This window comes from Marmota marmota, unplaced genomic scaffold (assembly GCF_001458135.2).
Source record: "Marmota marmota marmota unplaced genomic scaffold, marMar, whole genome shotgun sequence".
NCBI classification, from domain to species: domain Eukaryota; kingdom Metazoa; phylum Chordata; class Mammalia; order Rodentia; family Sciuridae; genus Marmota; species Marmota marmota.
In genome coordinates, this window is record NW_026000068.1 from 501,011 (window position 1) to 510,493 (window position 9,483).

Consider the following 9,483-nt stretch of genomic DNA (forward strand, 5'->3'; position numbering starts at 1 on the left):
GCTGCGGGAGGGTGGAGGGGACTCTAGCTGAGAGGTGGGGGCTGTGAGCAGGGGTGTGGGGGAGTGTGCACTTGGCTGGGAGGTTCAAGTAAATCACTTCTCCTTTTTAATTTTAAATTGTATAAATGGCTCTAGATTAAATTTTTTGAGATCAGGGAGCAGGGATGCCATAAACGTACTTAAAATAAATGAAAATGTCTCATGAAAACGCCTTGTGAAGATATAAAGATGCTGTGTTCCTTGTATGCTGAGGGCAACACGGAGGCGAGCAGAGGGTGGATGCGGTGCCAGCCCTCGTAGGTGGACGTGCCTCGTGGTGCCCATCATGCTGTGGGACAAATGTGTCCCTGGCACAGCACACACGGTGCCATGTTCGATAAGGACAGAGTACGCTGTTTAAAATGTGTGCTGGCTCTGGGTCGTGACTTTCCAATGGCCCACTGCCCACCTTTGTGACTTGGAGAGCCAGAGTCACCAGCCCCCACTGGACCCCTGCTGCCTCCTGCTGTAGAGGGCCTGCTCTGCATTCCCTTGACTGACTCTGAACCCGGCACGAAGGGCGTCCCAAGGGCCTGAGGCTAGCCACAGACTGCCGATGTCCACAGAGGGCAAGATGTCAGGTGGGAGAAGACAAAAAACCACCGTCAGCTGCATAACTGGCTCCAACGTCAAATGAAACCACTTTACTTCCCATTATGTCCCCACGGGAATTCACCCTGATATGGACAAGGCAAGGTAGCCTGCTGGTCACATAACAGAGCAGCCCCCAAAGCCAGGAGGACGGCCAGTGCCCTGCACGGGAATCAGCGTATCCAACTGCACCAGTGCCTGGGGTCAGCTGCACAGCCAGGTGGCCACTCCACAGGACGGTGGCTAAGGCCTGAGCTGCTCCCACGGAGCTGGAGGGTGCTCTGCTCCCAGTCCTGCAGGAAGGGCTGCCTGCTCACCCACAGGACCTCTCCAGCCCTGTTCCACCAACACCCTGGCACAGGTGTGCGCCATGCTGAAGGACAATGGGAAGCCGTCTGTCCACCACGCAGCAGGCCCTTCGAAGGAAGGCCTTTGGGCCAAGCCCACAGCTCCAGACTCCACCAGCTACAGGCCCTGCCTGGAGCACAGCTGCTGGTCCTCCAGGCACTGTTCTGCCTGCCTCTCCAGGAGTGGACGGGTCAGGTCCTCACGACAGGTGGCCCCACAGCAGCAGGCGGCTGGGGCTGGCCGTGGGCATGGGCCGCAACCTGTCAGTCATTCACGTCACCACCACAGACCAGCGTCAGCGTACCCAGCGCTGGGCTCTCATCTGGCCCCAGCTAGAGTGGCTCTGGGGTGAATCCACGGGGCCAGGCTTGTCCCACCTGGATGGACTTGGTCCTGCCTGATGACCGGGGAGACTCACAGAGGCCATTCCACGGAGGCAGTGAAGGGCTCCTCAGGCCATGAAGGACCCACGGGTCTGGGGCCAGAGTCCTGGCTGGAAGGTGCTGGGTGCCTCACCCCCAGCACCTCTCTGTGCAGGAGCGCCTTCTCAGCAGCCATCCTGCGGGAGCTGCCGTCCATCCTCTGGGCTGAGGAACAGTGTGCCCAGGAGCCGAGGGAGGGCTGGCCGTGGAGGGAGCCTGGACCCTGGACCCGCGGAGCCTGCACTCTGCAGGTGCTGCTGTGTGACTCAGGGCTGGCAGGGCTCATCACTGGCTCTAGACACCTCCTCCTCCCATAAAAATGTCCTGTGGTGCCTCGGAAAGCCCCCGATGCCCTGGGCAAAGCCGTGAGTGCCACGCTGTGGCCGGGCTGGCTGTGGTCCGTGCTCTCTGTGAGGGAGGCGGCCTGCCTGCAGCCACACTGTGCTCCTGAGGACCTGCTCCTGGAGGTGCGGCTGGCCCACAGGAGTCCCCCTGGCATCTGCAGTCATGAGTTCTCGGATGGAGGTGCCCAGTCCGTGAGCTGCTGCTTCCCACCTCAGACCAGAGTCTCGGTGGGCGGAAGCCAGGGGACAGAGGCTTGTCACTGATGCAGGGAGACATTTCACCAGCACAGCTGGTGTCGACGGGGACTTCCCAGGCACCTGGGAACTTGGGCCCCAGATGTGCAGGCAGAAAGGTAGACCCCGGGCCCTTGCTGCCATGCAGGGTGGCCCAGGGTCACTTTTGATGGCCAAGTCCAGCATGGGGCAGCAGGACACCCCACAGGCCACACACTGCACCCCACAGACCACGCTGCATTCCACAGGCCACACGCTGCATTCCACAGATCAAGCTACACACCACAGGCCACACGCTGCACACCACAGACCATGCTGCACACCACAGGCCACACACTGCACCCCACAGACCACGCTGCATGCCACAGGCCACCTGCTGCACACCACAGGCCACACTGTACCCCAAAGACCACGCTGCATCCACACACTACCTACTGTACTCCACAGGCCACACTGCACACCACACACCACCTACTGCACCCCACAGGTCACACTGCATACCACAGGCCACACGCTGCACCCTACAGGCCACACGCTGCATTCCACAGATCACGCTACACACCACAGATCACGTTGCACACCACAGGCCACACTGCACCCCACAGGCCACGCTGCACACCACAGGCCACGCTGCATGCCACAGGCCACCTGCTGCACGCCACAGGCCACATGCTGTACTCCACAGGCCACGCTGTACCCCACAGACCACGCTGCACCCCACAGACCATGCCATACCCCACAGACCATGCCATACCCCACAGGCCATGCTGCACACCACACACTACCGGGTGCACCCCATAAGCCACACTTCACACCACACGCCATATTACACACCACATACATTCTGCACACCACACGCCATGACACATGTGCACCATATGTCATGTTACACACCACCCGCCATGTTACTGAACACACTCTGTAACACACCATATGCATGCTGCACACCGCATGCCATAATATGTGTACACCATACACCATGTTCCACACCACACATGCCAGTTGGACACCACATTCCACACTCCATGTTACATACGACATACCGTGTTATACACGCCACATGCAATATTATACACACCCAGCACACGGACACACATACACACATTATATACCATGCACACATGCACACGGCACATACACACAGTACACACCACACGCACCACAGACACACCACAGACTTCACAGTAATGCAGTCTCACACATGGAGACACACACACAATTGTTTAACACCAGAGAGCATGTCCACCAGAACCCTGCCCTTGCCTCGCTCCAGGGGAGCCTAGCCCCTGTCTGGGTGCTGACCCCTCCTTCAAAGCTCTGTGCCAGCTAGCCAACTCACCTGTGGTGAGGAGCTCTCTGCAGATGGACAGCAGCTCTGCAGATCAGAGTTGGCAGGAACGTCTGTGCTCTGTGAGGAGGGGCAGGAAGGACAGACACACGTCACACTGGGGAGGGAGCCCAGGACTGGCCCCTGAAGGCTGCAGTGTCCTGAAGCTCTGGTATGGACTGGTCCCAGCACCTGGAGGCCTCCTGGAGGTTATCAGGTGCCTCTGAGCTCACTGCTCATGGGACTCACCAGGAGTGCCCCTGCAGGAGGTGGCCAGGAGCACTGTGGCAAGATGGCCTCAGGAGGGAGGTGAGATCAGCCTCAGGGGGTCACAGAGTGAGTTTTGACCTGGAGACAGGAGAGAGAGACAGTCAGTTGGAAGGTGCAGTGTGGGCAGGACTGTCTTCACGCAGAGAGCCTTGCATGCTTTAAAGGGTCATGTCAAGGCAGGAGGGCCAAGGGCCACAGTCACCATCTCTCTGCACAGCCAGTCCTCCTGGGTGCCTCCCTGCATCTGCCTGTGCTCTACTGGCCAACCACTGGCCACTCAGTACCAGAGCATGAACCCAGTAGTGTCCCTTCCTGCTGAAAATCTTTCAATGACATCAGAACTCCTCACTGGGCCCTCCAAACTTAACTTTAGCCTTCCTGATTCAGACCCTGGATCTCAACACTCACCTCTGCGCTGAGTGTTTCTAGATGGACGCTGGGAAGCCTCGCTAAGCCCTGTGCACTGGCTGCTCCGAGCCTCACGGTGGACGCCTCTTTACTCCACAGGGGCCTCTACTCTACGACACTTGCTAAGACCACCTCCCAACACCTTTCTTTATTACTTCTTTGTCTTCAAAACACATTTCACAAACCTTTGTAATTATTGGGTATTTATTTCTTGATGGGACTTATCTATACAATTCACATTTCCATTGCTAAGAACAGTGCCTCCTACATAGGCCACTCAAAAAGTGTGATTAAAAATTGCAATTGTATGAACTGCATGTCGGTGAGTGGTCATAAACTATGTGGCAGCAGAATGTAGCTCCCCTTCCCTAATCCTGGCCCATGATGTCACACCTGTGAATGTGTCACATTGGGCCTAACAGATGGAATTAAGGTTATTATTGATCAATGAACTTAATATAGGCAGTAGGGTGGCATGAAATGTATTCTTCCAAATTTATGATCACTCAGACTCTCGCAAAGTTTCCTGATTTGGAAACAGAGTGCTTAGGGAAGTAACCTGCTAAGGATGATCTTGAGATGAAGTTAAACTCAGATCAAGGGGGACCTTACACCCAATGACTGACGTTCAGCACTGGGGAGGGAATTGGAGAGGACACGGAGATAACAATGAAGGTCAGACAACAGAGATCAGAGTGGCACTTCCAAAAGTGATGGGATCCCAGAGCCACACAGCACTCAAGGAGGTGAGTGCAGACCCTCTTCCACAGCTTCCAGAGGCAGCACGGGTCTGCTGATACCTTGTTAGACTCCTGGTCTCCAGGACCGAAACTCCTGCAGTTTTAAGCCACCAAGGTAGTAGAAACTGCTGCAGCATCCCTAGGAAAGTAATTGAGCAGGATCATATGAATCAGCTATGTAAGACCATGTAATAATTTGAATATTTACAGAAAAATGAGGAAGAGACTTGAGAGATTCAGAAGATAGCCTGTCACTGCTGACTTCAGAATCAAGGAGGCAGCAGGGCTGGGCCTGGGGCTCAGTGGTAGTGCACATGCCTGGCGTGTGTGAGGCACTGGGTGGGTTCTCAGCACGAAATATAAATAAATAAAAATACAGGCCTGGCGTGAGGATGTGGCTCAAGTGGTATCGTGCTCGCCTGGCATGCGCGAGACACTGGGTTCAATCCTCAGCACCACATAAAAATAAAAATAAAGATATTCTGTCCACCTAAAACTAAAAAATAAATTTAAAAATAAAAAATAAAGGTTTATCAAGAACTAAAAAAGAACTTTTTTAAAAAAAATCAAGGAGGCAAGGAGAATAGCATGAGAAAAAAGGAATTGTCTGCATCCTATAAGGGGTTAACAAGTGGAGCTCTGGCTGGGGTGTTCAGGACTCTGTTGAATAGAAGTGATGAAGGAGGGCATCCTGTCTTGTTCCAATTCTGAGAGAGAATGGTTTCATTTTTTCACCATGTATGATAATGTTGGGCTTCAGCTTAGCATAGACAGCTTTTACAGTGTTGAGGTATGTTCCTACTGTCCCGAGTTTTTCTAGGTTTTGAACATGATGTATTTTGTCAATTACTTTTTATTTTTCTGTTTATCTATTGGATGATCATATGATTCTTGTCTTTAAGTCTATTGATGTGATGAGTCACATTTATTGATTTCCATATGTTGAACAGACCTTTTGCATCCCTGAGATGAACCCCACTTGATCGTGGTGCACTATCTTTTTAATATGTTTTTGTATGCAAATTACCAGAATTTTATTCAGAATTTTTGAATCTATGTTCATCAGGGATATTGGTCTTAAGTTTTCTATCTTTGATGCATCCTTGTTTGGTTTTGGTATCAGGGTGATACGAAAGAAATTAAAGGGATATGAATAGGAAAAGATGAACTCAAACTATCACTATTTGCCCATGACATGATGCTATATATAGAAGATTCAAAAAAGCACACCAGAAAACTTCTAGAATAAATTCAGCAAAATAGAAGGATATGAAATGAACACCCATAAATAAATCTCATTCCTATACATCAGTGATAAACCCACTGAAAGAGAAATTAGAAAAACTACCCCATTTACAACAGCCTCAAAAAAAAAAATACTTGGGAATCAATCTAACAAAGGAGGAAAAAGACCTCTACAATGAAAACTACAGAACACTAAAGAAAGAATTGAAGAAGACCTAGAAGATGGACAGATCTCCCATGCTCCTGGACAGGCAGAATTAACATTGTCCAAACGGCCACACTACCAAAAGCATTATACAGATTAAATGCAATCCCTATTCAGATCCCACTGACATTCTTCATAGAAATAGAAAAGGCAATCATGAAATTCATTTGGAAAAATAAGAGACCCACAATAACTAAAGCAATCCTTAGCAAGAAAAGTGAAGCAAGAAGCATCACAATTGCAGAGTTTAAATTATTCTACAGAGCTACAGTAACACAAATGGCCTGGTGGGGCTGGGGTTGTGGCCAGCAGTAGAGCACTTGCCTAGCACATGCAAGGCCCTGGTTTTGATCCTCAGCACCACCTAAAAATAAATAAATAAAATAAAGGTCCTGTGTCCAACTACAACTGAAAAAATAAATATTTTTTTAAAAATGGCATGGTATTGGCACCAAAACAGACAATGATACAGTATAGAAGACACAGAAACAAACCCACATAGATATAGTTATCTCATACTTTAAAAAGGCACCAAAAACATTCACTGGAGAACACAGCATCTTCAACAAATGGTGCTGGAAAAACTGGAAATCCATATGTAGCAAAATGAAATCGAACCCCTATCTTTCACCCTGCACAAAACTCAACTCAAAGTGGATCAAAGACTTAGGCACTAGAACAGAGAGCCTACACCTAACAGAAGGAAAAGTAGGCCCGGATCCTCACCATGTTGGCTTAGGACCTGACTTCCTTAACAAGACTCCTAAAGCGCAAGAAATAAAAGTCAAGAATCAATAAATGGGATGGAATCAAACTAAAAAGATTCTCCTCAGCAAAGGAAATGATCAATAATGTGGCGAGAGAGCCTAGAGAATAGGAGAAAACCTTTACACACACACCTCAGATAGAGCATTAATCTCCAGGATATACAGAGAATTAAAAACTGCACACAGACACAGACCAAGGGACCCAGCCAATAAATGGGCAAAGGAACGGAACAGATACTTCACAGAAGAAGAAATACAATCAATCAACAAATACATGAACATATGTTCAATATCTCTAGCAGTCAGAGAAATGCAAATCAAAACTACACTGAGATTTCATCTCACTCCAGTCAGAATGGCAATTATCAAGAATACAGGCAACAATAAATGTTGGCAAGGATGTGGGGGAAAGGTGCACTCATACGTTGCTGGTGGGACTGCAAATTGTTGCCACCACTCTGGAAAGGAGTATGGAGATTCCTCAGAAAATCTGGAATGGAACCACCGTTTGACCCAGCTGTCCCAGTCCTCAGTTTATACCCAACAGACTTAAAATCAGACTTAAAATATTACAGTGACGCAGCTACATCCATGTTTATAGTAGTTAAATTCATGATTCCAAACCATGGAACCAACCTAGGTGCCCTTCAACAGATGAATGGACAAAGAAATTGTGGTGTATATATACACAATGGAATATTAACCAGCCTTTAAGAAGAATGAAATTATGGCATTGGCCAGTAATTGGATGGAACTGGAAAATACCATTCTATGGGAAATAAGCCAATCCCAGAAAAACAAAGCCTGAGTGTTTGCTCTGATATGTGGGTGCTAATTCAAAATGGGGGTGAGGTTATAGAAGTATAGAGGTACTTTGGATTAGAGAGAGGAGAGTGAAGGGAGGGGTGGGGATATGGGGGTAGGAAGACAGTAGAATGAATTGGACATTATTACCCTATGTACCTGTATGATGACACGACTGGTGTGCTTCTACATCACGTACAACTGGAAGATTGAGAAGTTTTGTATGATATCATTTTTGTAGGATATGTCAAAATGCATTCTACTGTCACGTATAACTAATTGGAACAACAACAACAAAATAAGTAAAGCTGCCCTACAACCTCCAATATGGAATGAAATTCTGCAATATACCAGTGTCTTGTGAGTTGTAGAATAAGTGATCCAGCTTCACTCCCTGGGATTTCTGACCCATGGGCACTGTGAGATGACTGATGTCACCTATGCCACTGTGTTTGTGGTTGGTTGTTTTGTAATGGAAAACCAACTCAAGTCACATAATGGACAGCAGCTGACTGGGAAGTATTCAAAATCAGACAAGAAGCATGGCCATACATATCATCAACTCCTTGTTTACACTGCCCTCAGATCTGGTCCAATTCTACACGTCCAATCCAGGTAATATTTCATAGCAGATAAAGAGGCCAGAAGTAATACTCCCACTGAGCATTCCAACTACCACTGGAAAGACACCGTTAAAGTTTGACCTGAGGTTTCCAATGAGCAGCACTTGTGGCTGACATACTTGTATTTCACAGGCACTCACTCTTGTCACTGCATTATGTCACGTGATTTAGACATACACAGTGATCTTAGGACTTGAGGTGTGACGCACTACGGCAGGGGTGGGCCAAAGACAGGTTGTGAGTGGCCAACTATGCTCTACCTGTCTGCATCCAAATCAGAGGTTGCCCAGGGCATTCCCCAAATTGAAAGAGGGCTGCTGGTATTTTGCTGCCCAGCACATCAAAAGAAGCCGTGACATTTATATTACAGTTTACACATCACTAGTGTTACCAATAAACTTTAGACGATTTCCTGTTGGAGACATAAAGACTCTATTGAAAATGAAAAAAAAAAATCAACAAAGATGAAACAAAGATAAAAAAAATCAACAAAAATAGAATATTTTAAAACCATTCATATCTTTGGATTAGACAGAAAAAACTACAGAATAGAGGTATAAACAGTAGGCTAGTAAAGAGGTATAAACAATAGGCTAGTAAAGCGGTATAAACAGTAGGCTAGTAAAGGGGTATAAACAGTAGGCTAGTAAAGCACTGTGCAATATAATTTTATGAAAGAAAAAATTCATTTATTGCACAGAAAAATCATGAGAATGGAAGACTTGAAAGATGCCAATCAAAATGTCAGCCACAGCTCTGTGGCAGTGGGCTGCAGGTGCCTTTCTTTGGGGAATTTTGTATTTTCAAGTCTCTCTTTGATTTGGTGATCATGAAAAACTAAGCTGCAAGTCTGCAAGGTCACGACGAGTCTCCTCTCATCTCGGCCGAAGGCGGAGACAAACTGCTCCTCGCTGGCACTCAACGCGGCACCCAGGTCGCCTGGAGCCCAGCTTCCAGGACCCTGCTGCCGCCGCCGGGAGACCGAGCGGGACCTGCTGGTCCGCGGAAGGCACCGCTCCTTTCACACAGAGCACCCAACCCGAGGCGGCGCTCGCACGCGAGAAGGTGCCGAGCGCGCGCGTCCCGGGCCCCGCGCACCAGAGCCTCGCGGGGAGC

The 9,483-nt window shown here is 48.8% G+C and overlaps 1 long non-coding RNA gene across 2 annotated transcripts; it reads right to left on the bottom strand.

Moving 5' to 3' along the window:
* Nucleotides 1-661: 661 nt before the first annotated feature.
* LOC125619945 lies at nucleotides 662-5,072 on the bottom strand. Of its 2 annotated transcripts, XR_007351510.1 has the most exons (3): nucleotides 4,784-5,072; nucleotides 3,555-3,653; nucleotides 662-3,386 (listed from the first exon to the last, which is right to left on the bottom strand). It is a non-coding gene; the product is annotated as an uncharacterized LOC125619945 (long non-coding RNA). The 2 variants fall into 2 exon arrangements; XR_007351509.1 differs by having other exon boundaries at nucleotides 3,555-5,072.
* Between the last annotated feature and the right edge of the window lie 4,411 nt (nucleotides 5,073-9,483).